The sequence below is a fragment of the Myotis lucifugus genome, unplaced genomic scaffold, assembly GCF_000147115.1.
Source record: "Myotis lucifugus unplaced genomic scaffold, Myoluc2.0 scaffold_122, whole genome shotgun sequence".
Taxonomy (NCBI): domain Eukaryota; kingdom Metazoa; phylum Chordata; class Mammalia; order Chiroptera; family Vespertilionidae; genus Myotis; species Myotis lucifugus.
The window spans coordinates 2,333,137-2,360,812 of NW_005871170.1; the positions used below are offsets into that span (position 1 = coordinate 2,333,137).

General features: G+C 40.7%; 1 protein-coding gene across 4 annotated transcripts in view; it reads right to left on the reverse strand.

Moving 5' to 3' along the window:
• The window catches only part of CDKAL1 (CDK5 regulatory subunit associated protein 1 like 1), a 628,254-nt gene extending 618,791 nt beyond the window's left edge, over nucleotides 1-9,463 (reverse strand). For 3 of the 4 annotated variants that reach the window (XM_006093745.3, XM_006093747.3, XM_023758088.1), the window contains exons 1-2: nucleotides 9,347-9,463; nucleotides 8,509-8,552 (exon numbers count right to left, since the gene is read on the reverse strand). The gene's annotated coding sequence lies outside the window, so the exon portion shown is untranslated. Of the gene's footprint in view, nucleotides 1-8,508; nucleotides 8,553-9,323 lie in introns of all 4 variants that reach the window. The other variant, XM_014460023.2, reaches the window with a different exon arrangement.
• Nucleotides 9,464-27,676: the final 18,213 nt, after the last annotated feature.

Here is a 27,676-nt window from a genome sequence, read left to right on the forward strand (position 1 = left end):
CCTCACCCGAGTTACAGTCATACCCTGTTATCCAATCCGTGGCCTTGAAATACCAACTATCCTATCTAATACAGAGGAAATATGCTAATTGACCCTCACGCTGTTGCAAAAATGGCAGCACCCACAGCCTATACGGAGGGAATATGCTAATTGACTGCCACACCCTCAAAGATGGCGGCGCCCAGTCCCCTCAGCTCCACTGGGGCAGCAGGAGCGCGGCAAGGCCAGGCCCAGGGGCGGGCCCGGCCACTCCGCATCCCTGCCTCCGGGTACCACCAGTCCCTTCAGCCCCCCCCCCCCCCCCCAGCCACCGAGGGCCGGCCTGAGGTGCACACAAGCCTTGGATGGTGGCTGCCCAGCCACCCAGGGCCACCCGAGGCTTATGCTGCGCTGCCGGCAGTGGCAGCAGCAGAGGTGTGATGGAGTGTCGCCTTCTCCTGATCACCGGGTCACCTCCCACCCCTGGGAGCTCCCGGACTGTGAGAGGGGGCAAGCTGGGCTGAGAGACCCCCCCCCCTCCAGTGCATGAATTTTCATACACCGGGCCTCTAGTATGCTTATATAATCGGTCCCAGTCCTCCCCTAAATTTCAGACTCACATGTCCAACTGCATATTCAACACACCTATGTAATGGTTATTTCAAACTTAAAAAATCAAAAAGGAAACCCTTGATCTTCTCCCTACCTTACCCCACCAGATCCTTCCACAACTTTCCCCATCTCATTTAAAGGCAATCCTAGTCTTCTACCAGCTCAGGCCAAAAATCCTGGAATCCTGCAATCCAGTGGTCGGCAAACTGCGGCTTGCGAGCCACATGCGGCTCTTTGGCCTCTTGAGTGTGGCCATGAAGTTTCAATCACACTGTACGTGTGCGCCCACACATGGTATTTTGTGGAAGAGCCACACTCAAGGGGCCGCAGTTTGCTGACCACTGCCCTAATCCAATGCACCAACAAAAGCCCATTGGCTCTATCTTCAAAACATAGTTAGAATCTGACTATTTCTCACTCTGCCCACTGTTACATTCTTGGTCCAAACCAACATCAACTCTTGCCTAGATTATTGACAGTTAGTCGCCCTACTTCCACCCTAATTCCCAAAGGACATTTCAGCATAGAAGCCAAGGATCCCTTTAAAATCTAAGTTTGTCTCAAGCTTCTGATCAAAATATTCCAATGTCTTCTACTTCAGAATAAAAAGCCAAAATCACTACACAAATCTGCAAGGACGTAAGTAATCAGCTTCCTGTTACCCCTCTGACCATAAAGCCTACCACTCTCCCCATCACTATACTCAGCCATGTGGGCTTCCTCCCAGTTTGTATCTACAAGGAACACTCATCTCAGGATTTTATTCTTGTATAGAACATCTTGAAGACCTTCAGGAATCTGTTCAAATGTCACCAGCGAGGCCCTTCTGAGCAACTCCCACACCTCACCATATGTACATATACTTTCTCTTCACTTCCAATCCCCACTCCCTACCTTGTTTTCTTACCAAAGTGTGGGAAGCCGCCTATTGTCTTCTCTAGCAGAGAGGTGTGGACAGGGAACCCGGAAGGCTGGTGACCCTTGAAGCCCTGGCAAAGATCAGAGCTATGCACCTACTGTTTAGTTGAGACAATGGTAGCTGAAGCAACTTCCCCACCAGATAGTCATGTAAATCCTTACTGACAGTCTGTTACTGGAATGTGCCTACCTAAGGGCTATGGGTGTATCGCAAACTCAATAAAAGGGTGGCAAGGCCTGAGCACAAGCAGAGTCCATCCTCTTGGGATGGGCTCTCACCTGGCCCCCCAATTTCCAAATTATTGTTTCTTGTCTCATCTCTTTCATTTGTGTGCGGCCCCTCTTCCAGATCCTGAACCCTGAACCACGCGTGACAGGGGGGAAACAAACACACCATAGCATTTCATCGACTGCTCAGATGTTTTCATTATTTTGTTAATGTCTATCTCTTTCTACTAGAATATACTCTGTGAGGGTAAAGGTTTTTGTGGGCTTTGTTAACTGATTTGTCCCAGGTGGAGCCTAGAACTATGTCTAGCATAATGCACATTCTCAATAAATATTTTTTACTGCAGACTACCCAGGCTAACTAAGTATGGCCCGTAGCTATTCCCTCTATCACCTCCCACTCTGTACCAACTGTGCTAACCTTTTGATATTCACTGAGTATGCCAAACTAGTTTCTGACTCAGGGACCTTCACAATTGCTATTCCTCTGTCTGGAAAATCATCCCCAGATATCTGTATGGCTTGCTGCCACTTACATACTCAAATGACACCTCCTTGGAGAGGCCTTTCTAAAATAACCACCCACTAATCAAGCATTACACTAACCTCTAACCATGCTTTATGTTTCATTTTCCTTCACAGAACTAACCTACCTGATACCATACATACAACTGCATCTGTCTTTCTCATTAAAGTGTAAGCTCTACAAGGACAAAGACATCATCTCTTTTTCACCACTGTATCCACTTTTTCACCACTGTATCCACACCTATAACAATGCCTAGCACATAGCAGGCACACAATATTTGTTGATGGACGACTGAATAAGTAAAAATTTAGCTAATCTTTCTGTAACAAAGGAAAAAATCCTTACTCTGGATGAAAAGATAAAGAAAATACCTAATCCCTAGGGCTTCTTCTATCACTATTATCTTCTATATATATAAAAGCCTAAGCAACCGTTCAACCATTTGACCAGTAGCTATGACACACACTGACCACCAGGGGGAAGACGCTCAATGCACAGGCATGGAAACATGGAACAGACTGATGAATCTCAGAGGGAAGGGGGAAGGGAGGGGAAAGAGATTAACCAAAGATCTTATATGCATAGTAGAGGCCCGGTGCACAGATTCGTGCACTGGTGTAGTCCCTCGGCCTGGCCTGTGGGGATCGAGCCAAAACCAGCAGTCCAACATCCCCCAGGGGGTCCTGGATTGCAAGAGGGCACAGGCCAGGCCAAGGGACCCCACTGGTGCATGAATCCATGTACCAGGCCTCTAGTATGAAATAAAAATAAGTGTGGAAGTCTAAGGCCAAGTAGTGCCTTTGAATGTTACTAAAGAGCTACTGAAGGACTATGAATTGAATGACATATTAAAAGCCATCTTTTTCACATTACACAATTTTAACATCCCATAGAAAAAAGAAGGGAAAAAAAAATGGAAGAAGAGAGATGAGAAGGGTTTGTTGCAGTTGACATACAATATCACAGAGTTAGAGAAGTAGGGAACAAACTTAAACCTCTTATTTTACATAACTGAAGTCCAAAAAAACTAAAAGACTTGTACACTGATAGAGCTAGAATTAGAACCTAGGCCTTCTCTCAACACTAAACTCTGCTTCATTGGCAAAGCACAAGCAATGCAAGAGTCTAATTTGACCAAAAGATATAAACACATTCCAAAAAATATATGGGCAAAGGAAAAACATAAACAGAGGAAAGAATGCTCAAACACACTAATAACAAGTGTTTAAATATGAATTATTTTTCACCCTACTGATTAAAAACCAAACAAAACAGACAACCCTACTGCTAGCTGAAAGCCCAATAGAACTGGCATATCCTTTCTGGAGGACAATCTGGAAGTACATATCAAACTTTAAAACCCCTTATATATATCCCTCAACCTAACATTTCCATTTCTAGAAATTCACTCTAGGGAGACAACAGTCAAAGATAATATAATGCAGAGGTTCCAAAACCTAGAAGCATATCACGCACCTGAACAATCTCACTCACCTATAGTAATAAATTTCTTACTTCCAACAAACAGGTAGAAGGAAGTGTTAGCCTCCAGAAATTTTTAAATAAGTGAGCAATAAGAAAATGAAAATTTGAGAACAAAAGGAAAGCAAAATAATAGTTAAATGGAACAAGAGGACAATATAAAGGTGTTTTTCAAAGAAAGAAGAAATCAGATTTGATGAAGGGAATGTTATCTAATAAAGCGGGAATATGCAAATTGACCATCACACCATAATGGTCAAGATGGCTGTGCCCATAGCGGAGGCCGAGTTCCCCTAACGAGCCTTAACAAGCAATCAGCAGGGACCTGAGGCTGCATGGCACTGGGCCAGGGCAGGGGACCTGAGGCTGTGCCCCACGCCCCGGCGGTCTTGACAAGGGACCTCAGGCTGTGCCCCCTACCCAGCAGGACTTGACAGGGGAAGCTCAGGGTGCACCACCCGCCCGGCAGGGCTTGAGGGGGGAACCCAGGCCACACCCCCTGCCCCAGCACTGGGCTGAGACTGAGACATGGCCCCACCCGACACCAGGCCGGGGGACCTCAGGCTACACCCCCCGCCCAGCAGGGCTTGATGGGGGACCTGAGGCCGCACCCCCCACCCAGTGGGACTTGATGGGGGTGGGGCTGGCCAGGTCTGGATCTAGCCCAATGAGGGTGGGGCGGACCGGGTCTGGGTCTCACACGATTTTGAGGTGCACGTGGGTGGGTGGGGACTTGACTCTGGTTCCCGTGGCATGCCCCAGACTCTGACAGGAGGAAGATTTTCATATACATTTTACTAATTTTCTTTCATACCTGGCACTTCTATTATACAGAAAGGGCAAATAGCAATATTAAAATATTTCCTCTAATTAATTCCCTTTAATGTGCACAAATTTTGTGCACCGAGTCACTAGTAAAAACAGAATCAGAGAAAAGGGAGACATTGAAAATGATAAAAAGAAGGCCTAGCAGGGTGGCTCAGTTGGTTGGAGTATTGTCCCATATACCAAAAAGGTTTCAGGTTTGATTCCAGTCAGGGCACATACCTAGATTTTGGGTTCATTCCCTGGTGAGGGTGAGTATGGGAGGTAACTGATCGATGTTTCTCTCTCACATCAATGTTTCTCTCTCCCCCTTTCCCTCCCTCTCTTGCTACACCTTTCTCTAAAACATATACTTGAGTGAGGATTAATATCCCTAAGTTCCACTCTTGGAGATTCTAGTTCAGAATGGGATCTGGGTATCTATATATGGTACATAAAAGGCTAATATGCAAAGAAGAGAGAATACAGCGTCCTAGAGTACTGTAACCTACATAGGTGATTTATTAGAGGAGGTTTTATAATAAAACTAGAGGCCCAGTGCACAAAATTTGGCCTGCACCCTCTCGCAATCCAGGACCCCTTGGGGGGGTGTAGCAGTGCACCAAGCAGCAGGCGGCCAGGAAGGAGCCAAAACAGGGGCAGGTGCCGTGCCGCTCGTGCTCATCCCAGCCCGCTGCACCTGCTCCTGCTGCTCAGTAATGCTGCTGTGGAGTTGGGAGAGGCTCCCACTGCCGCAGCTGCGCTCACCAGCCATAAGCCTGGCTTCTGGCTAAGCAGCACTCCCCCGTGGGAGTGCACTGACCACCATGGGGCAGCTCCTGCGTTGAGCGTCTGCCCCCTGGTGGCCAGTGCACATCATAGCGACTGGTTGACTGGTCGTTCCGTTGTAATGGTCACTTAGGCTTTTATATATATAGACTAGTGACCCGGTGCACAGATTTGTGCACATTGAAAGAAAATTAGAAGGTGGCCAGCGGGGCGGGACTGGGCAAGACAGGCTGGACATGCCTTGGAGACAACCTCCCTTGGTCCCTCCCAGGCCATCCTCACCTGGGGTAGCACCATGGCTCGAAGGGCATCTGCAGAGTGAACGGGGTCCCTCCGGCAGGTGAGGTTCCTTAGCCTGGCCTGTGGGGATCGGGCTGAAACTGGCTCTCCAACATCCCCCGAGGGATCCCAGAGTGTGAGAGGACACTCTGCAAAGTTGCTGTCATACAAGGTGTGGAACACAACACAAGCATGCAGTAAACCAAATTCAGGGCCAACAGTGCCCCAGCAACAACGTAACCCACAGCCGAAGGTGGAATCGTGCAGCCCCATGAGGAATCGGACTCCCTCCTCTCTGGTTTTGGGGTGCGTCATCCAAGAACCGCCTCTGCCAAGTCACTGCAGCTTGGCAGCTCCTGTGTTGTGTCTGCCCCTTAGTGGTCAGTTCACATCATAGCTACCAGACGGACGGACACTTAGCATATTAGCCATATATACATATATATACATATATATACATATATATACATATATATATATATATATATGTATATATATATAGAGAGAGAGAGAGAGAAAGAGAGAGAGACTAGAGGCCCAGTGCATGAAATTCATGCATGGGTAGGGTATCTAGGCCTGGCTGGCAATCAGGGCCGATTGGGGCTTTCCGGCTGCCAGCCAGGAACTCCCTTCAGGCTGCCGGCCGGGGCCTTCCTTCAGTCCACGCCTGGTGGTCAGCGCACATCATAGCAAGTGATGGAACTCCCAGTCGAACTCCCGAGAGGACACTTTGCATATTAGCCTATTATGTACCGTATATAGATACCCAGATCCCATTCTGAACTAGAATCTCCAAGAGTGGAACTTAGGGATATTAATGTAAAACCTGCCCAGGTGATTCCACTTCCCACCTGATCGAGAAGCACTATTCTCCTAGGATTTTAAAAAGATTCCCAGGTGATTCTAATGTGCAGCCAAGGTTGAGAACCACTGTCCTACAGCATAAGTTCTCAGTCTTGAGTACTCATTGTATTCACCTGAGGGGCTTTTGAAAATTACAAACAACTGAGCCCCACATCAGTTAAATCAATCTCTGTAAACCAAGCCTGGGCATCAGTATTTTTTTAAACTTTCCAGTAATTCTCATGTGTGTAGCCACAGCTGTGAAACCAGTTTTCATACTAGGTGTACTGGTTAATAATACGGATTTTTTTCAATAGATGGAGTTACACATATGTTGATATAGATGCGATTTGATATGTATGCTATTTTGTTGTATTGACAAGCTTCAAAACTTCATATGTCAAATTTGCTAAAGGTGTTAACATCATAGATGTTTTTACACTTAAAAATGTCGACTTTCATGCCCAAAAAAAGAGCATTTGCGGGAAGTTATAATTCATTACTTTATTTTGAAGAAAAGTGCTGCTGAATACTTCAGGAAGCTTATGTGAACATGCTCCATCTCAAGATACTTGTGAATGCTGGTTTAAATGCTTTAAAAGTGATGATTTTGATGTGAAAGACAAAGAATGTCCAGGTGAACTGAAAAAGTTTGAAGACCAACAATTACAAGCATTATTGGATGAAGATGCATGTCAAACTCAAAAACAACTTGTAGAAAGATTAAACGTTGTTCAGCAAACAATTTCTGATCATTTACAAGCAACGGGAAAGATTTTAAAGGAAGAAAAATGGGTGCCACATCAACTGAACAAAAGACAAATGGAAAACCGAAAAGTCATCAGTAAAATGTTGCTTCAATGGCAAGAAAGAAAGTCATTTTTGCATCGGAATTGTGACAGGCTATAAAAAGTGGATTTATTTTGAGAATCCCAAATGCACAAAATCATGGGTTGATCCAGGTCAACCATCAACATCGACTGCAAGGTCAAATCACTTTGGAAACACAATGCTTTGCGTTTGGTGGGATCAGGAAGGTGTGGTGTATTATGAGCTTCTAAAACCAGGTGAAACTGTTAATACTGATTGCTACCGACAACAAATAATCAATTTGAACCATGCTTTGATTGTGAAACGACCAGAATGTGCCAGAAGACATAGCGAAGTAATTTTGCTTCATGATGATGCACCATCACACACTTCAAAACCAGATAAAGGCACATTAAAAGATCTTGCCTAGGAAGTATTAACCCACCCACCATATTCACCAGACCTTGCTCCTTCAGATTACCACTCGTTCTGATCGATGGCACACGCACTTTCTGAGCAGCACTTCAAAACATACAAAGAAGTGGAAAATTGGGTCTCTGAATGGTTTGCCTCAAAACAACAAAAGTTCTATTGGGACAGCTCTTGCTGTCTCTGAAAAGAACACATTAAAAAAAAAAAACAACTAAATAATTGAAAGACAAATAGCCCAGTGTAAAATATGGGCAAAGGATTTGAATAGACATTTCTCCAACGAAGATATACAAATGGCCAATAAGCACATGAAAAGGTGTAAACGTCATTAGCTATCAGGGAATGCCAATTAGAACCATGAGGTATCACTTCAACCCATTTGGATGACTAGAATCAAAAAGGCAGAGAATAACACTGTGGATCAGAATACGCAGAGAGAGAGAACAGGGACAAGAAAGGGGTACAGGACCATATCTTGAGAAACTCCAAATTTAACTGCCAAAAGAAGAGAACCAGCTTTTAATGAAAACTAAGATGCGACTGCCAGAAAAGGAGCAAATCAGTTGGTCGTAGAAGGCAAAGGCAGAGAACACGTCAAAGCAGTGGACACAGTCCGTGCAACTTAATACAGATAAAAGGTTACGTAAAATGAATGAAAGCGTTTCTTGGATTTAGTGACATGGAGATCATAGCATTTCCCTACAATGATGGTGACAAAATTACTAAGACCTTAGGCTATCTTTTTGCACATTATAATGTGTAACATGTCCCTCAAACATTAAAGGTTTAAAATAAATGAGTACCTTGATTATCTGCAATTAGTCTCAAATCCTCTTGAAAGATGAGTCTGGAAAATAAAAAATGATTAGAGTAAGCAAGCTGACAAGTTCACAAAACCACAGTATGGACCCTTTAAAATTACCTAAAAGAGATCAGCCTCCATAAAAGACTGTCTTACAAAGCAAGGTTAATACGACTTCCAACTTCTTACTGATCGGGACAGGTGTGCTGACATCTGCCACATTTGCCATGACTGAGACCCAGCGCCTGGCCACGGTGATAAACACCATCCTGAATTAGAACACGTCTGCGTGATTCAGGCAAGACCAACAACTACAAAACAGCAACAAATAAGGCAATGAAGCAGGCATCCAGACCACCTTCCATCCGAGACACGTGTCGGCCCCAGATTCGGACTGGTTTTATAAGTAAAGGAGAAGGAAACGGGAAGACACAAGTCACCTACTCTGATGACCAACTTCGGTTTAAATCCTCAATGAGACACAGCTCTGTGGAAGCTACTGCGACAGCCTCCTGCCATCCCACCAATTCACTGATGCAGACAGTGGGAGAACGAATGCAGCTAATCTTGACGGTAGGGCCGAGGTCCCTTAAAAACTCCCTACAGCCCTGCGGCCCCCGAGGCCAGCGACCCTGTCCTCACATCGGGCAGGACTTCAATCTCTCTGTTCCCTCCTCCCACCTGGCAAGTCCCCCTTTTAACTGCGAAACAAACCATCAAACAGCCAGGGAAAGACCGCAATTGGGGAAATAAGGCTCCGACATGAAAGGAGTTCGTGCCAACCTCTGTCCCACACGGACCCATCCACCCCCTTACCCAAGAGTCACGAAATAACAAACCAGTCCTAAATGAGGCAAGCCGCTCTCGGACCGCGCAGACTTCAGATGGAGCTCGCCATGACACTGACGTCCCGCCACGTCCACTGCGCATGCCCGGCGACGGTGGCCCGCAAGGACCAAATTGCCTCACTGCTGGAGCGCGACTTCTGGTTGGATTCCCTTTAGCGAGGATTACGTTTACGTTTCTTCCGGTTGCAGAGGTGAAAGTACAACCTCAGGGCATCGGGTTCTTAGGATCGCTAAAGAGCTAACTTCTGAGCTCTTGCTATGTGTCAGTCACTGTGTTAAGGTAAGGGCTTTACAGACACATCTTCTTCCGATTCATTTATTATTACATCTTTATTTTACAAAAGAGAAAAACGGAAGTTTAAGTGCTTGCCCAAAGTTACTGCCAAGGTAATGACTGACCTTTGTGATGAATCCAGCTTTCCTGGCTCCCAAAGAACCTGCTCTTTTCGTTGTATTTTCTAGCTTCCTCAACCTTTTGTGAAAAGAGGTTAATAATCAGCGGTTCTCAACCCGTGGGTCGCGACCCCTTTGGCGTTCGAACGACCCTTTCACAGGGGTCGCCTGAGACCATCCTGCATATCAGATATTTACATTACGATTCATAACAATAGCAACATTATAGTTATGAAGTAGCAACAAAAATAATTTTATGGTTGGGTCACAGCATGAGGAACTGTATTTAAAAGGCCAGAAGGTTGAGAACCACTGGATAGAGAAAGAACGATGGTAGATTAAATTTTAATATAGGTCATTTAACACCAAGCAAGTTTTGTTTTTGTTTTTTTGTTTTTTGTTTTTTTAATGTTTAGGAGGCAGTTTAGCAGCCAAACTGTAAGGCAGTTTAGCACAGAAAGAGAACGTTCATGGAGTATACTGATTCTGACCTGGTGGTCTTACATGCCTTACGTCACTTTATATTCTTTCCCCAAGACACTGTGTTTGACCTTCTGTTCCCCAGAAGAGCGTCTCTACTTCAAAATGTGGAGCCCATGAGCCATAAACAGAAAGTCAGGCCCTGGCTGGTTTGGCTCAGTAGATAGAGTGTCGGCCTGGAGACTGAAGGGTCCCAGGTTCAATTCTAGTCAAGGGCACATGCCTGGGATGCGGGCTCATCCCCAATAAGGGGCATGCAGGAGGCAGCCTAACAATGATTCTATCTCATCATGGATGTTTCTATCTCTCCCTCTCCCTTCCTCTCTGAAATCAATAAAAATATTTTTTAAAAAAAAGAAAGTCAGAAATCTTGAGTTTTATGTCTGACTCTGGGTTTCACAGTGATTTGGAGTAATTGCCTTATTTTATAAATGTCTTTTCCTAGTGCAATTTCCTCGAATTAAAGTGTCACCCTTTGCTCATGAAAGAATCTGAACTGTGACCTGGGAGCCACTGCAATCCACCCAGTGAATTATCAATAATAATAAAAGGGTAATACGCTAATTAGACTGGACGTCCTTCAGGACGAAGCCAGGGCTGCAAGGGAAGCTGGGTCCCGGGTGCCAGAAAGAAGCCAGTGCTGGCAGCCGGGGAAAGGAAGGCCTACAATTGCACGAATTTCGTGCACTGGGCCTCTAGTAATTGTATGTTTACATTGCCCCATCTCTTTTACTAGGCCAAAAGTAGTCCTTGGGTTATCATCTTGGTTATAATCCCACTGCCTAGAACATAATCTTGCACCTAATAGCCACTCAATAAACATAGGAATGAACGAATAACTCTACCCCTTTTCCCCAAGATCTAGTTAAATTCAACTAAAGAAATTTTATTGAGTGCATACCACATGACTTCAAACACTGCTGGATGCTAGAGCTAGAAAGGAAAAAGACCACTCCCACCATTATTTCAGCCTACTTTAAAAAAATAGTTTCAGTAGAGAATAGCAATCATCATGGAAGATGAATGCAGATCTGCGGATCACAAAAAGGAGGTTCCTCCTCTTGCATAAAGAGATCAAGACTTCCCACATTGATAAAGTAAGGGAAATGGATGAAGGTATTCCAGGCTGGGAAGACAATGAGAGAAAATGCATAGAGGCCAGAAAGTGTAAACTATTGTACATCATAAAAGCAAGCGGGTAAAGTTGGTAGAGAAGGCTAGAGAGGGAAAGTACAAGGACCAAATTAAGGTGAGCCTTGGCTACAATGGAGACATTAGACCTAATTCTGGATGTATTAGGTAGCATAAAAGTGACGGAGCAAATTCTTCTCTCAGGAGAGTGTGTTGAGGACCAAACATCAGACATGAAGAAATATTAAAAGCCTATATGAGGACTCTATTACTAAGCAGATCCTATTGTGAGGGTAATGACATGTTGCATGGGAAGTAGTGGTTTTACCTGAAATGGAGAGAGAAAGAAACTTGCCATGATTGATGTACCATATGAGGATCAAACGCAAAATCACTAACTTGCTGACTGTCCAACTGAGTGAAATTGGGTTGCTTATTTTCCTAAGAATTCCAAGTTTTGTATATATGTGTGTTTTTGTGGGACTGCTTTGTAAACTGAAGAATTTTCTTTGGGAAGAGGGTTGTTATAGTTACCATTAGAGTCACATTCTGTGGGGTTTTGGTGGCTCGCTAATCTGAATTAGAATTGTCCACTCACCAGCCCAATGTAAGACCACCCAGGTGACCTTCCATGGTTTGCACTAAATTTTAGCAATAGGCTATTGAAGATAGCTAATGGGAGATTGTATGTCACCAATCCAAGTGTTTCACAATGTGGCTTGGGATCCAAAAGAAATAAATTTGAGGCTTCATAATTTTCAGAGATTTTATAAGAATCATCAAGAGAATTGAATATTTTTTATTTATTTTATGTTCATTTTAACCTTTCCAAGCAAATTAAAGTATATGAACACACACACACACACACACACACACACACACACACACACACACCCCTATATGAGGAATGGGAAATGGGAAGGGATGACAGAAGAGATACTGAGGAGATAAAATTATCAAGACTTAGTGAGTGATAGGTGCCAAAGAAAATGATACAAAGATGTTTCCAAGTTTTTGGATAAAGTGACTAACTCCAATACCTCTGGTGAAATCTGCCTAGTTAGGGACTTATAATCTGAATCATTTGAAAAGCCTGTGACCCTCCCTCAAAGAATTTGTATAGCAGATATGCTCACAATTAACAAAATGACGTATGTGCTAGATTATTCTTTGAAACTGCCAGAAATAGCAAGACTGGGAACCCTCTCTAGCTTCTCACTAAGGGTATATAGTACATACTATAAAGATATTTATGGTATGTACTAGATAGCTCTTTAAAAAGAACATTTAATGTGCTGTCAAAGAAAGTTGCAACATTATGTATACAGTGTATGAATATAGTTATTGAAGATAGATAGATAGATGATAGATAGATAGATAGATGATAGATAGATAGATAGATAGATAGATAGAAAGAATATCTGGTAGAATATACAAGTAACTGGTAATGGGGTTGTCTTTAGGAAAAGGAGCTGAGTGGCTAAAATAAGATTTATTTTTTTCTATATATCACTTTGTATTTTTTATTTTTGTACAATACAAATGTATTATTTATTCAAAAAATAAATGGGTACATTTTATTAATCAAGTTAAAATGGCATTCGATAATTTATAAATTACTGGTTTATCTGGCACATTGTAGTGATGAAATTTAATTTTCCCTATATGAATATTTAAGTTTTAAACCTTTTTTACTGTGGTAAGATATACATAACATGACATTTACCGTTGTAATCATTTCTAAGTATACAGTTTAATAGCATTGAGCACATTCACATTTTTTTGGTGCCCCCATCACCACCATTCATCTCCCGAACTTTGTCACCTCCCAAACTGAAACTCTGTACTCATTAAACAACTGCTCCTCCCCTCTCCACCCAACCTCTGGCAACCACCGTTCTGCTTTCTGTCTGTACGAATTTGACTGTTCTAGGTACCTCTTACAATATTTGTCCTTTTTAGCTTTTTTTTTTTTCACTTAGCATAATGCCTTCAAGGTTCATTCATGTTGTAGCATGTCAGAATTTCCTTCCTTTTGAAGCTGAATAATATTCCATTGTATGTTTATGCCACATTTTGTTTATAAATTTTAAGTCTTTATGCTTTGTCTCTCAAATTATATTGTAAACTTCACAAGAATAGACATTCCATATTGTTAATGCTTTTTAGCCCATAATATAATATTAAATGTTTTATAAATGTTTGGTGCTAGACAAACAAATTGGTATATACTATTAAAAATGCAAGTGAATCTAGAAAATAATAGTAAAAGTTAACTTTTTTGAGAACTTATAAATGTGTCAGTAGCTATATTAAGCCCTCTATGTGAATTCTCAAATGTATTCATCATAATTATTCTCTTATCTGATAAGTTAGGAGTACTATTGTTATTCTGTCATTATCCTTTTTTTTTTTACTGAGTCATAGGCAGTCTGAGTTCATTTAAATCATTTTTAAATCATTTTTTATTTTTCAATTACAGTTGACATACAATATTATATTAGTTTCAGGTGTACACCTCAGTGATTAGACAGTATATAACTTATTAAGTGATCATCCTGATAACTCTTGTAGCCATCGGACACTATACATAGTTATTAGAATATTACTGACTATATTCCCTATGCTGTACTTTACATCCCCGTGACTGTTTGGTAATAACCTATTTGTACTTCTTAATCGCTTCACCTTACTCACCCATCCCCACCCCCCTCCCATCTGGCAGCCTTCAAAATGTTCTCTGTATCTATAAGTCCGTTTCTGTTCTGCTTGTTCATAATTTTCACGTTTTCTTTTTCTTTTTAAACCCTTTAACATTTCATGTAATGCTGGTTTGGTGGTGATGAACTCCTTTCGCTTTTCCTTGTCTGTGAAGCTCTTCATCTGACCAATTCTAAATGAGAACTTTGCTGGATAGAGTAATCTTGGTTGTAGGTTCTTTTCATCACTTTGAATATTTATTGTCAATCCTTTCTGGCCTGAAAAGTTTCTGTTGAGAAATCAGCTGATTGTCTTATGGGAGCTCTCTTGTAGGTAACTGCTTTTCTCTTGCTGCTTTTTAGATTTTGTCTTTGTCTTTAATGTTTTGCATTTTAATTATGATATGTCTTGGTGTGGGCCTCTTTGGCTTCATCTTGTGTGGGACTCTCTGTGCTTCCTAGACTTGTATGTCTACTTCCTTCATCAGTTTAGGGAAGTTTTCTGTCATTATTTTTTCAAATACTAGTAGGTTTTCAATTTCTTGCTTTCTCTCTTCCCTTCTGGCACATCCGTGATGTGAATGTTGGTATGCTTGAAGTTGTCCCAGAGGCTCCTTACACTATCTTCATTTTTTGGATTCTTTTTTCTTCTTGCTGTTCTGATTGGGTGACTTTTTCTTCCTTATATTCCAAATTGCTGATTTGATTCTCAGCTTTATCTACTCTACTGTTTATTCCCTGTAAATTATTCTTCATTTCAATTAGTGTACCCTTCGTTACTGATTGGTTCTTTTTTTATGGTTTCCAGGTCCTTCTTTATACTATTGATGTTTTCACTAAGTTCACTGAGCATCCTATAACCAGTGTTCTGAACTCTGCATCTAGTAGATTGATTGTCGCCATTTGTTTAGTTCTTTCTCTAGTGTTTTCTTCTGTTCTTTCATTTGAGTCATGTTTTTTGTCTTTTCATTTTGACAGCCTGCCTCTGTTTGTTTCTATGTATTAGGCAAAGCTGCTATGTCTCCCAGACTTGGTAGAGTGGCCTAATGTAGTAGGTGTTCTGTAAGGTCCAGTGGCACAGCCTTCCCAATCACCCAAGCTGGGCACTTCAGGTGCGCCCTACCTGTGTGGGCTGTGTATACCCTCCTATTGTAGTTAAGCCATGATTGCTTTTGGCACATCAGTGGGAGGGATTTATCACCAGCCAATCTGCTATAGACACTGGCAGAGACCACCAACCACCATGAAGGATCAGCTGGTCAGGGACCCATCCTATGCAGCAGGACTTACTTCAGTGGGGTTCTGGTGCCCGCTGAGTCTGCCACTTGAGTGTGTAACTTGTGGAGGTGGTTGGGTGGGGCATCGATGTTGTCTGAAGTTGTACACCAGATACACTGGCTCTGGGACCTCCTGGGAGGTGCAGACCAAGGTCAGCTGCCACCTGTGTTCTGCCCAGGACCAACTGGCATGAGCTACAAAGTGATCTGCAGATGACTGCTACTGGTGCTGGGCTTGGAGCTACCCAAGCTGCAAACCAAGGCTGCTGCTAGTGCCAGGCCTGGGGCCATTTAGCAAGAGGTGCAGGACTTGATGAGACCAGATGCTGCTTGTTTGAGAGATTTTAGGAAAATCTAAAGCATAAGCCAAGACAGGCCATTCATATGGAAAAGCCACTAGAAACAGCTTGGGTTGGCCTGAAAGTTGGGTGGGTGAATTCTCAGGGAATCATCTGGGCAGAGTGAACAGTGTGTACCACATTGATGGAAACTCAGATATGGTGCCCACCTGCAGACTCTGGGGGGAGGGCTCAGAAAAGGAGTAATGGCCTCTGCCAGCACTTTTGTCTAGCAGAAAGTTGCCCTCACCCCCCCCCCCCACACACACACACACAGCTCTTGCCCTGATACTAGACAATTCAGTTTCTCCCTGTATGTCCTTGGATCCTTTTATTTTTTTAAAATATATTTTATTGATTTTTTACAGAGAGGAAGGGAGAGGGATAGAGAGTTAGAAACATTGATGAGAGAGAAACATCGATCAGCTGCCTCCTGCACACCCTTTACTGGGAATGTGCCTGCAACCATGGTACATGCCCTTGACCGGAATCAAACCTGGGACCCTTCAGTCCGCAGGCCAACGCTCTATCCACTGAGCCAAACCAGTCAGGGCTCCTTGGATCCTTTTAAACTGCTGCCCCAGCACTGGAGCTCAGATAGAGTGAGTTTGAGTAAGTCCGTTAGTAGGCCTTTTAAGAGGAACTGCCTGGGACTCCAGAAGCCCTCTGTATTCCTCAGCCATAATTCCCACTGGTTTTTATAGCCAGAAGTTATGGGGACTTTTATTCCTGGCAATGGAACCCTGAACTGGGGGGCCTGGTGTGGAGCTGAGACCTTCCTTGCTCCTAATGGACGACCTCCACAGCTGAGCCAACCAACCCAATCTTTATCCACTACATGTGGATGTGGGACCAGCCCATTCGGCATCTCCACTTGTTCTACCAGTATTGATGTGGCTTCTTCTTTAGTTCCCTAGGACGTCTATTCAGCTAGATTTCAGCTGGTTCTGAATGATGGGGGCTCTGTAGTTTAGTTGTAATTTTGATGTGGTTGTGGGAGGATATGAGTACATTTATCTATATTGCCATCTTGACCAGAAGTAGTTCAGGGTTGTTTTTTGTTTGTTTGTTTTTATCTTTGTTTTAATAATTCTATAGGAATACTTCAGAAGAAAGAAACTGCATGCTTTCATCGAAAGTATGAAAGGGAATTGAAGATAAAGAAAATGCGGAATAAAATCTATAAGCTTTCAGAGTAATTGACTCATTGTTTTATGTTAAACTTTACAATGAAAATTGAAGAGAAATTGTAGACAATAATGAAGTTAGAGAGTTCTTACTATCTCAGCCACTGGCCAAAAACAAAAGAATAAAATATGAAAAGTATAAACATTTAGGAACATATATTTTAGATTTAGCATATTATGACCTGAGCAATTAGCAAAGTGCTTATAAATTTGTACCAATCGGTATCTTTTTATGAGAAATAAATTAGGCAATTCACTTAAAAAAATGATAAGAAGTATACATGGAATTTTCTGTATAGAATATTAGGGAAGTTTAGTGGGATCAAATTTAAAATGGATTAATCTAGCCGAAACCGGTTTGGCTCGGTGGATAGAGCGTCGGCCTGCAGACTGGAGGGTCCCAGGTTCGATTCTGGTCAAGGGCATGTGCCTTGGTTGCGGGCACATCCCCAGTAGGAGATGTGCAGGAGGCGGCTGATCGATGTTTCTCTCTCATCAATGTTTCTAACTCTCTATCTCTCTCCCTTCCTCTCTGTAAAAAATCAATAAAATATATTTTAAATAAATTTAAAAAAAATAAAATGGATTAATCTATTTCTTATATAAGAAATAAAAGTGTAAATAATAAGTGTTCTCAATTTTTAAAGTTCAACAAGTCACCATATATTATGCAGATATAACATTATTTATGTTAGCTTACCACTGCATGTGACAGAAAGCTAATTGTATTTTCTCAAGCAAAAGGATGAGGGGGCATATGATAGTTAATGCTAGACCTAAGGACTTTGATTGGGAATGATGAATTTAGTGTCAGAGTAAATTCCCAAGCTGGACACCATACAACTAAAGCAGTTTTTTAGAAATATTTTTCAGGTATTGATTTTCATAAAGTATTGAAGCTAAGGAAATAACTTAGGATATTATCACAGTACTCTAAATCTGAAGCCAAGAAAGAAGATGGGTGACCAAAGAGATAGGGGAAAAGGAAGGGATACAAGAACTATGTCAAAAGAAAATTTGCCCCAAATAGGTGAACGCTTCAATACAGAGGATAGAAAGGAAGGATACTGATGTTCTTAATAAATTGGAAAAAAATCTTATAAAAACATGAAGTGCAATAAGTTAACCGTCTGTTGCCTTGGAACTAATGCTACATTTTCTTTATGGAATATGACCACTAGGGGTCAGAGTGCTATACTTCTAATATCAGCTATATAATTCTACAAATTTACACTAATTGGTTTGGCTCAATTCTATAATTAATTTCATGTTTTACTCCTCCCACTCTCAGTATAAGTGGTTTGGGGATTGTGCCTGTGGCCCAAGCTATAGTAATGAGAGTCCCTCATTCCTTTGCCACAGTGCAACCCCCATCAGGCCAGAGTGAATTCTGGGCTTACTCAACTAAAGAATCTGTGCTGGAGCATCTGGGACTACCATGTGGAGAACACCTGCCTGAGACCCAAGCCATTTCAAAGGAAGGTCAAGTTGAGCAAAAATGAAAGAAATCAGTAAGTTCTTAAGACAGCTGTAAGTCCCCTACATCCAGTATGCCTGGATCTAGGTTTACTTCTGAGCTGTTCAGTTTTGTAACAAGTAAATTCCCTCCCCCCTGCCCCCCGTTTTATACCTTAAGCTAATTTGAGTGGTTTTGTTTCACTTGTCACCAAAATAGTCCTGGCTATACTTCTTATTTTTACACATTTTCTTGACTTTTAAACAAATAATTTGTATCTGTTATCTAACTACCTGGTTGCTCATAAGTATCTGTGGGAAAGAGACATATGATGTTTTCTCTGTCCTTCAGTAATATATCAATCAAATAATAAACTTTTGAGTCATATCATAACATATTTTTAAGTGTATACAGTGTACCAAGGACTATATTATTGCTCAGAAAAAAAGACTAATATCTCTGCCCTCTTAAGAGTTTATATGCTAGCAATAAGCAGATATATAATATTGTTTATAGAGATCAACAATATACAATATATATGATACAAGTAAAAATTCTATTTTGCATTCAAAGATGATAAAAAATGGCCAAAAATTGCAGCAGATTAAGGAGAACCAAGATAAGGGCTTGAAATTTGTAAAGATAATGGTCACTCACTGGGAGAAAGACCTTTAAGCAAAAGCTTGAAAAAGAGAAGGAGGTTAGCTAAGTAATGTGTGGGGCAAGAAAGGAAATTCAGGGAAAAGGGAACAGCCAGTAGAAAGGCTCTAAGGGAGGAGCAGCTTGGCATGGTCAAGAGAAAGCAGGAAGATCAAAGTGGTTGGAATGGAATGAGTAATAAGAAAGGAGGTCAGATATTAACAAAACCAGATTGTATATGGCTCCTGGGCCATAGTCAGAACTTTAGCCTTTACTCTGAAAGAAATGGGAGTGTTACTAGAAGAGGAATGGATCAAGAAGTTCAGTTAAGCCCTAACCGGTTTGGCTTAGTGGATAGAGCGTCGACCTGTGGACTGAAGAGTCCCAGGTTCGATTCCGGTCAAGGGCATGTACCTTGGTTGCAGGCACATCCCAGTTGGGGGCGTGCAGGAGGCAGCTGATCGATGTTTCTCTCTCATCATGGATGTTTCTGACTCTCTATCCCTCTCCCTTCCTCTCTGTAAAAAATCAATAAAATTTTTAAAAAAAAAAAAAAAGTTCAGTTAAAAAGCCTTTGTAATAATCCAGGCAAGCACTTATGGTATCCTGGACTAGTGAGGTTACAGTAGAGGTGATAAGAAATGGTTAGATTTTGGATTTATTTAAAGACACTCATAAAATTTCCTATAGAATGTATTTAAGATATGAGGAGGGGGGAAAAAAGAGAAATGAAGGGTAATTTCAAAGATTTTGGCCTGGATACAAGAAGAATGAAATTGCCATCAGTGGAGATGGAGTAGATTGATAAAAGAGATAAAGAATTTGGGTATTTTTTTTTTACTTTTTATTTTTTTTAAATTATGTTAGATTTTTTTAAGTTTAAAAAATGTTACAGTTAACTCATGTGTAACTTTCACCCAGCTCCTTCAGATGATAACATTTTACAAAACCAAAGTATAATTATAAACCAGGAAATTAACATTGATATGATGCTACTAACTGTCCCAATCTAGGACAGTTTCTCCTTCTTTCTTTGCCTTTCATTTGACATTTTTTAAGAATACAGATCAGTTATTTTATAAAATTTCCCTCAATTGAGTTGGCCATGGTTATAAATTTTTGGCTATACTACTACAGAAGTGATGCCATTATATCAAGGAGGCACGTGATGTTGATATGTCTCATTACCATTGATGTACTTGGAACACTGTCTCTCCAAGGTAAAGTTATGATTTTTCTGTTTGTTATTAGTGAGTGTCTTGTGGGACGATACTTTGAGATTATATAAGTATCTTGTTTCTCAGCATGTATTTACCCACTAATTTTGGCACCTATTAATGACGCTTGTAGGCAACAATAATTACTGTGCTGTTTGCCAAACAGTAATTTTCTCATTTCTATTATTTCTTCTACCTCATTATTAGACTAGAGGCCCATTGCAGGAAGATTCCTGCAAGAATAGGGCTTCCTGTGGCTGGAGCAAAGCAGAGAAGGGAGTGAAACCCGCTGAGGTGGGCTTTGCTCCCGCTCCCAGCCGCTCCGTCTGGGTTTCCCCTCCTGCCTCCCGCCTCCACAGCCTTGGCTCCGTTCCTGTCTCCACCACCTCTACTTAGCTCCCTTCTGTAGCGCTTCACTTCCATGTTGTCTACAGTCTTCACTCCCAGCTGGTATATGCAAATTAACCGCCATCTTTGTTGGTGGTTAATTTGCATATCACGCTGATTAGCCAATGGGAGGCATAGCGAAGGTATGGTCAATTACCATGTTTGTCTATTATTAGGTAGGATGAGCTGTCCCTTCTCATCATTTATTTATCTGTCCAGTAATTTATGTTATTATGGATATTTATTTTATTCTGTGGCTTATATTTCACTAGTACATGATTTTGATGTTCACATTATCCCAGATTTGGTCATTGACCTTCAGGTTTGCTTCTGTGTTCTTTTGACGTGTCTCCCCCCCCCCCCTTCCTTTTATTTATTTATTTATTTATTTATTTATTTGTATTTAGCACTTTCTTATTTTCTGGAACCACAAGATGCTCCTGGCTCATCTTATATTTTCTCTGTTCCATGCCTGGAATCAGCCAGTTCTCCAAGGAGTAATGGTTCCTTTTAGTGGGAAATGGTATTTAGAAAAAAAGATATGAGCACTAGATGTGCTCATTGCTACTGGGTGTCATTGCTTCAGGAACTCAATTTTAAACCTGTTAAACTTGAGATGTCTAGTTAAACTTGATAATGTTGCACATTATCCCAAATTAACATACGATGGGATTGTTAATTTGGCAGCTAGATTTTATGAATCTAAAGTTTAGCTGGAGAGTTGGGGATGAAGATATAAATTTGTGAGTCATTGGCATAAAGGTGATATATAAAGCCAAAACACTAGATGAAATTAGTTCTGGAATGAATATAAATAGTGAAGAGAACCAAAGACTGGGGCCTACGGTACTCCAATATCAAGATGAAGGAGAGAGGAAGAGCTGGCAAATAAAACTAAGAAGAAGCAACCAGTAAGGTAGGAAAAAGAGTAAGAATGTGGTATCCCAAATGCCAAATGCTAAAAGTATATCACAGAGGAGAGAGTGATCAATTGTGTCAAATTATGCTTACACGTCAAGTAAAATCAAGTCTGAGAATTAATCATTGGATTGAGCAACTTGAAAGAGTTCTTTTGGAGGAGTGGTGTGAGTAAAAGTTGAATGAAGTTGGTTAGGGTGAAGAAGGGACAAGAACTGGAGATAGCACATACATACAGACAACTCTTTGAAGATTTACTGCAAAGAGTAGCAGAGATGTGGGACTATAGCAATGGAGAATGTGGTTCAAAAATATGGAATATTTTTAAAGATAGAAACAAGAGCATGTTTATATTATAAATAAGAACACAATCCCTTGGAGATGGGGAAATTGTCGATAAAGTACAGAGGAAACTATTAAAGTGATATTCCTGAGAAAGGACAGTGACTATTTTCTAAGCATTATATCACAGTGTCTGAGATGTAAATATTTGGAGAATAAATCAAGGTTGTCCACCTAGTTTAAAAACTCAAGTACATTTGGCTGATATTTTAAAAATCAAATGTAAAGAAATGTTAGTTTTTTTAAACTAGAGCTTTCTAATAAGACATTAGCAGTGACTATCAAGAGTCAACTAAAATATTATACTGGAAATATATTTCACTGGCAAGTATCAGAATATGATCACTGACAGGGAGGTGTGCAAAAATCCTTTTTATCTTTTGTCTTTTTTAACCATAGAACACTAGTGGCTTTTGATTTTTTTTTAAAAAAAAAAAAGAAGAAAGAAAGCATTTATTAAATGCTCTCTATTAGCCTCATCTCTCATTGGCTTCTTTCCAAACATTTTCTTACAAGTGATAAATCTGTGGGAGAAATTTAGACATTTGCAATTCCACTGAGAGCAAATTTCTTTGAGAGTGAGTAGTGGAAATAACAAAGGCCTGAGAGGGCTTTAGTCAGAAACTCTGTCAGAGAAAAGAACAATCCTTGCAGGCTGATTTCATGAGAGTGTACTTTCTGAAGCTACAGAGAAACCAGGTTACACTACAACAGGTAGGAGGGGAGGAAGGTATTCAGTTTTGGCTTATTTGATTCATTTGGTTATTCCAGATTTCCCAAAGACCATCTTCGGGGTTGTTGCCCATTCAATAGGAGAGTAAGAGCAGAGCCCAAAGGAAAAAGCAACTAGGACAAAATAAAGAAAACAAAACTTTTTATCCTTATTCTTTGTTGTGTTGTTATATTTACCTTCTATAATTTCTCAGTAAATGATTTATAAGAGGCAGAAAAAAATGTATAGTATAAAGGCACTCAGTGAATAATTATAGCATTTTCTAAGCATATATTTAACTATGTTACATATCAATATGGGTAGAATTCATATCCTAAATGAATTTGCCCAAAGCAAAACTGTACTCCCTGACGTTCATTTGTTTTTACATAATTATGATATATTACTAAACAAATGACACGCATAAGTTTATTTAATTGACTGTTGATTACCTTGGCTAATGGAAGAAAACAATGGTGTGGTTAATCCAAAATAATCTAAAGTCATTTCTATTTGACTTTGGAAAAATATTGTTTGGTATTTAACAAGGAATGAGGATATTTTTAACATTCTAAGGTGTTTTTTATAAACTTCAAATAAAGCAATGAAAACATATTGAGTGTAAACTTATTCATTCTGGCCTTGCAATAGATGGTAATTAACCACCAGAAAGTTTCTCAGCTTCCTTATCTATCATTTAGCAACTATTTCAGGTAGTCATTGTTTTTCATTACCTAGAAGAATCTATTCTAATTTTATGTGGTTCAGGTTGCCATGGACTACTTCAGCCTCTACATGTGAGCATCTAACTAAGACCAGTTCAATCAGAACCTAGTATTCCTCTGACCACAGTACTGGATTTCATGAGTTACATATAACTTGGGGAAGCCCCATTGTCATATCCTATCCTACTGGCAACAACTCTGGGTCCTCAGCTGCCATTTCTATGAAATATGACCATGCCCTTACCAGTGGTCGGCAAACCGCGGCTCGCAAGCCACATGTGGCTCTTTGGCCCCTTGAGTGTGGCTCTTCCACAAAATACCATGTGCGGGTGCGCACGTACAGTGCAATTGAAACTTCGTGGCCCATGTGCAGAAGTTGGTATTTTGTGGAAGAGCCACACTCAGGGGGCAAAGAGCCGCATGTGGCTCGCGAGCCGCAGTTTGCCGAGCCGCAGCCTTAGGCCCAAGTTGATTGATCTAGAATTGAGCCCTGACTAAAATTAGGCCAATCAGAGCTCTTTCCCGATGATTTCAAAATTTGGACTAAGGAAGTCCAATATCAGTTTTGACATTTCTCTAACAGAGGAGTTATATATTATTGACCTTTGTGTGACTGTAGGAGAAAAGAAAGCTGTTCTAGATAAAGAGAATGAGAGAAAAAAGAAGCAGTCAGACAGAGAGGAGCAGAAAGAAAAATGAGGAGGGAAGTCCCATTCTGGTCCCTTCGAGGCCAAGCTACATTCTTAACCTTGGTTTTCTGAGGGTACAAATTTGGATCTTCATGCTAATTTCTTTCGTTGAAGCTAGCTCCAGTTGGTTTCTCATTATCAATCAAGAAACTTTACCAATTCTGCAGCCCCTAAAGGTAGTAGCAGAGAAGAGAGATGAATATAATGATCCAGGGTTGGGAATTTGTGGGACAGATAAAGTAGAAAGACAAGAGGGGAAGGAAATTAAAGGTACCAGTGAGAACAAAGTTGAAGTAGCTGAAATGAGGGTCAAATTAAAGAAAGAGAAACCAAAATGGGGTAAGCCCAACTAGAACTAGGGAAAGAGCTGAGGGGCTGGAGGGCAGGATTAGATGAGTTTGCTACTCTGTGGGAGTCAGGAATTGAGAGGAAGGATGTGGCCTGAGAGAGAGATATCAAAGATAGAAGAGTCCAAAGTTGTAACAAGCTCTAGGATGTGGCCAGGAGAGAGGGCTGTTGAAAGGAAGTAAGAGTTGGAGTGGAGATTAAGGAACTCTGACACTAAGAAATGGAATGGATAATTTACCTAGGAAAGTGGCAGAAGTTAGGTAGAAAAGAAACAAGTGACACGTGAACCCAGTGTCAAAACCCCAGTGTATATGTGTTTGTTAGAAATACAGGAATTGCAAGAATCAAAGTTATATTGGAGGTTTTTGTTCTCCAGTGTCAATATGAGAAACTGAGGGGATGAAATATTGTATTAAAGGTCCTAACGTCTTCAAATATAGAATTAATTGATATTTATAATAAATTAAATGAGGTAGAGGAACTCTATAGTACATACAAATGTTCTCTAGGCCATCAGTTATGCTAAAAACAGAAATAAATAACAAAAATATGAAACATAAAAACCTAATTACATGAAAACAATTTTAATTCTTCTAAATAATAGACTTATCACGGAGACTTATCAAGGATAAAATTAAGAACATAATAAAAGTCTATTAAAATAATAAAGTACTTCTCAGAAACCTTGAAATGCAAGAAAACTCATCTTAGAAGAAAATATATGCTCATAAATCATTTTACTACTAATTGACAATTAATTAAATAAACATTCAATTTTAGATCATAGAAAAGAAAAATTTTAAATCCTGAGTGAAAATACACTAAAAGCATAATAAAGCTAATTAGAAATTTAAAATACACTTGAAAATTACATCAAAAGCTGCTTTCTAAAGAGACTAATATAATGAACAAATGCCACATATAACACAGTAAAAAAAACAGTAAATAGAAAAAAGAATGCAGATACAGTAAGCAAATCAAAATGAATATAAAATTATAGAGAAAATATTATAAAAGAATTTTTAATAGAAATCAGACAATGTTTATAAAAATTATTTTTAAAGATACTTGAAAACAATCCTCCGAAATCTTTCAGCTAGTATATAGTTACACTTTGGTACATGCACACAATGAAATATTATTCAGCAAGAAAAACAAACAAACTCTTTAACACATGTGAAAATGCGCTGCATGAAAAATATCAGACTTAAATGCCTACAATGTCCATTTGTACGACATTATGGAAAAGGTAAAACTATGGGGGCAGCCCTAACCAGTTTGGCTCAGTGGCTGGAGCGTCGGCCTGCGGACTAAAGGGTCCCAGGTTCGATTCCAGTGAGGGGCATGTACCTTGGTTGCGGGCACATCCCCGGTAGGGGGTGTGCAGGAGGCAGCTGATCGATGTTTCTCTCTCATCGATATTTCTAACTCTCTATCCCTCTCCCTTCCTGTCTGTAAAAAATCAATAAAATATATTTTTTAAAAAAACTATGGGGACAGAAAACAGACTATTAATTGACAGGAACAGGGTGGGGAAGGCTGTCTATAGTGGGACATGAGGGAACATTTTTGGTGTTAAAATGTTCTGTATTTTGATTGTGGTGGCTGTTACACGATTCTGTGCATTTATCAAAACTCAGAACTGTGCATTAGAGGTGAATTTTATTCTATGTATATTGTACCTCAATAAACCTGGCTTTTAAAAAGTAATAATTGCCCTACCCAGTGTATCTCAGTGATTATAGCGTCAGGCCAAGCACCAAAGGGTCACCGGTTCGATTCCCAGTCAAGGGCACGTACCTGGGTTGCAGCCCTAGTCAGGGCACATACGGGAAGCAACCAAATGATGTGTCTCCCTCACATCAATCTTCCTTTCTCTTTCTCTCTCCCCCTTCCTCCCCTTCTTTCTCTCCCTCCCCTCCCTCCCTTTCCTCTCTTCTGCTCTCTGTAAGTATCAATGGAAAAAATATCCTCATGTGAGGATTATAAAAAAAGACTTAAGTTGTGAAACCATAAAAATTATAGAAGAAAACATAGGCAGTAAAATCTCACATAGCAGAATTTTCACCAATATATCTCCTAGGGCAAAAGAAACAAAGGAAAAAATAAATAAATGGGACTACATCAAAACAAAAAGCTTCTGCACAGCAAAACAAACCACCATCAAAATGAAAAGGGAACCCACTGTATGGGAGAATATACTTGCCAATGATACATCTGATAAAGGATTAATCTCCAAAATACATAAAATCCACATAGAACTCAACAAAAGGAAAGCAAACAATCTAATTTAAAAAATGGGAAAGGACCTAAAAAGACACTTCTCCAAAGAGGACATACAAACATACGAAAAAATGCTCAACATCACTAATCATGAGAGAAATGCAAATTAAAAACACAATGAGATATCACCTCACACCTGTCAGAATGGTTATTATCAATAAATCAACAAACCACAAGTGCTGGTGAGGATGGGGAGAAAAGAGAACACTAGTTCACTGCTGGTGGAAATGCAGACTGATGCAGTCACTATGAAAAACAGTATGGAGTTTCCTCAAAAAATGGAACTGCTGTGTGATCCCACTTCTGGAAATATATCCTAAAAACCCCAAAATACAAATCTGAAGGAATAAATCATGCCTGTGTTCATAGCAGCATTATTTACAATAGCTAAAATTTGGAAACAGCCCAAGTGCCCATCAATAGATGAATGGATAAAAAAGCTGTGGTACATTTACATAATGGAATACAATGCAGCTATAAAAAAGGATCTCTTACCCTTTGAGACAGCATGGATGGACCTGAAGACTATTATGCTAAGTGAAATAAGCCAATCAGAGAAAGAAAAATATCACATGGTCTCATTTATTTGTGGAATCTAATGAACAACATGAATTGACCAACAAAATAAGACTCGAGGCATGGAAAAGACTGACATATCTCAGGCAGCAGGAGGGAGGAGAAGAAATAAACCAAAGAACTTATATACTTACTAGAGGCCCGATGCACAAAATTCGTGCAAGAGTAGGCCTTTCTCCCCCCAGCTGCCAGCACTGGCTTCCTTCTAGCACCCAGGACCTGGGCTTCCCTTGCAGCCCTGGCTTCATCCAGAAGGTCATCCAGAAGGACATCTGGAAGGATGTCTGGTCTAATTAGCATATTACACTTTTATTACTATAGACTAGAAGCCTAGTGCACAAATTGGTGCATGGGTGGGTTCCAGTTGGCCCAGCCCCAATCAGGGCGGATCGGGGCTGGGCCTGTTGGGAAGAGGAGACAGCAGGAGGTTGGGCCCAATCAGGGCCGGGCCGGCTGGGGGGAGGGGCCGAGGGCAGTTGGCTAGCGAGCCCCACCCCCAATTGGAGTGGGGGGGGGCGATTGGG